Source organism: Propithecus coquereli, unplaced genomic scaffold (assembly GCF_000956105.1).
Source record: "Propithecus coquereli isolate 6110/MARCELLA unplaced genomic scaffold, Pcoq_1.0 Scaffold31, whole genome shotgun sequence".
Taxonomy (NCBI): domain Eukaryota; kingdom Metazoa; phylum Chordata; class Mammalia; order Primates; family Indriidae; genus Propithecus; species Propithecus coquereli.
The window spans coordinates 7202484-7205319 of NW_012148730.1; positions in this window are offsets into that span (position 1 = coordinate 7202484).

Here is a 2836-nt window from a genome sequence, read left to right on the forward strand (position 1 = left end):
CATTTTTTATATTATAGACTAAAAATACATTATATTCATATTGTTTGATACAATTGCTGTTTAAATCATTTAAGAGAATGAAAGAGAAAAAATGTATTTACAGCGTCTTTTACAGTTACATAATTATCTTTACTGGTGCTCTTTGTTTTATTGTGTGAATTTTAATTACCATCTGGGATCACTTGCTTTCAGGATGAAAAATGTCCTTTACTAAAGTGGGTCTACTAGGAAAAAACTCAATTTTTATTTATCTGGGAATGCTTTTATTTCACCTTCGTTTTTGAATGATAGCTTTGATGGATATAAGATACTTGATTGATAGTTGTTTTCTTTTTCTTTGAACACTTTCAATATGGCATCCTGCTGCCTTTTTTCCTGCATTGCCTCTGCTGAAAAGTCAACTATTAATCTTATGAATATTCCCTTGCAAGAGGCATTTTACTCTTTTCAAGATTTACTCTTTATCTTTGACTTTCAGCATTTTTACTATAATGTGTCTGTTGGAGGATCTTTTTGTGTTTATCTGATTTGAAGTCTGTTGAGCTTTGTGACGTGCGAGTGTTTTTAAATAAATGTGAAAAGTTTCCAGCCATTATTTTCTCAAATATTTTTTCTTCCCCTTTCTCTTCCTTCACCTTTTGTATACTCATTATTTGTATGTTTGTGTCCTTAATGGTGTCCCTCATATTTCTGAGACTCTGTTCATTTTTCTTCATTCTTTATTTCTGTTCATTAGATTGCATAATCCCTATCAATCTGTCTTCAGTTTTCTTCATTCAAAATATAGATTTGAATTTCTATCTGCAAGTTTAAATCTACTCTTAAGCCCTTTTAGTGAATTCTCTATTTCAGTTTTTTGTGTTTTACTTTTTAACTTCAGAATTTTCTTTTAGTTATTTTTCATAATTTTTATCTTTTATTTGATATTCTTTAAGTGATGTTGTCTTTATACTTTCCATTACTTCTTTAATCAGGGTTTCCTTTAGTGCTTTATACATATTATAATTGATATTTTGCTTTCATTTTTCATTTCTACTGTAATCTTTTTATTTACCTCCTTATAGTAATTTTGGGCTTAGTTTGCTCTTCATTTCAGTTTCTTGAGGTATAAAGTTAGGCTTATGTTTCTTTTTTAATGTGTATTTTTATAGCTATGAAATTCCCTCTTAGTGCTGCTTTTTCTGTATCCCATAAGTTTTGGTATGCTATGTTTTTACTTTTGTTTATCTTGAGATATTTTCTAATTTACTTTTTGATTTCTTCTTTGTCCCATTGTTGTTCAAGAATGTGAGCTTATTTTCCACATATTTGTGAGTTTTCTAGTTCTCCTTCTGCTATTGATGTCTTGTTTTATTGTATTACATTATGGCCAGAAAAGATACTTGCTATGATTTCAATATTGTTGAATTCTTAAAAGTCTTAAGTAAAGACTTACCTTGTAAGCTAACATATCTTGGAGAACGGTTCATGTGCACTTGAGGAGAATTTGTATTCTGCTGCTATTAGATGAAATGTTCTGTTATATCTGTTAGGTACAATTGGTCTATAGTGTTTTCAAGTTCCCTGTTGCCTTATTTATCTTCTGTCTGGATGTTCTATCCATTGTCAAAAGTGGGATATTGAAATCTCCTGCTATTTTTTGTTGCTGTCTTTTCCTCCTCAAGTTATGTCAATGTTTGCCTCATGTTTATGTGCTCTGATGTTTGATGCATATATAATTGTTACATATTCCTGGTATAGTGACCCTTGTATCATTATACATTGTCCTTCTTTTAATATTGTAACAGTTTTTGACTTAAAGCATATTTTGTTTTTTATAAGTATGGCCACCCCTGCTCTCTTTTGGTTATTATTTGCATTGAATATTTTTTCTTCCCCATCACTTTCAGCCAATGTGTGCCCTTAAATCTAAAGTGAGTCTCTTCTTTACAGAATATAATAGGAATTTTTTATCTGTTCAGCCACTTGACATCTTTTGTTTGGGGAATTTATTGCACTTATATTAGAAGTAATTATTCACAGGTAAGGACTGCTATTGCTATTTTATTGTTTTCTGTCTGTCTGGTAGCATGTTTTGTCCCTTTGCCTCTCTTGCTATCTTCTTTTGTGTCTCATTATTTTTTTAATGTCATCTTTTGATTTATTTCTCATTTTCTCTTGTGTATCTTCTGCAGATATTTTCTTTGTGGTTACCATGGGCCTTACATAAAATACCTTATAGTCATAACAATCTATTTTAAACTGATAGCAATGTAACTTCAATTGTATACAAAAGTTCTACTCTTTTACTTCTTCCCCCAATACTTTATGTTTTTGATGGCACAAATTACATCTTTCTATATTGTGTATCAATTAACATATTGTTATAGTTATTGTTGTTTTTATACTTTTGTCTTTTAATATTTATACCAAAATTAAAAGTAATTTACCTCTATCTGCTTTACTATTGGTCCTGCAGAGCAACAAGAAGCCACCCAACTCTCTTTGTTTTCAGTGGCCCTGAGGCATCTAGAATAAAGTGCATCCTGTCAGTGCTCTGAGATAAGCAAGAGAGAAGCCACTCCCCTCCCTCATACAGCTCCTTTGAAAGCTTTTTCTTGGCAGCACCTAGATTCTAAAGAGACAGAAGATAGACCGTTGGGAATCCCTTTTGAAAAGCTAGAGCATTGTTCACACAGTCCAGTCTTCTCTGTCTCTCCCTAGCGGGAGCCCAGGAGATAGCAGTTTATGCCACCCTGTGCCTGTTGAAGGGACTATGGTGAGTGAGTGTCCCACATTTTCCTGCTGTCTTTGAAGTACTATTTTTGTACTTAATTGGGGTGCAGGAGCCTCTTAA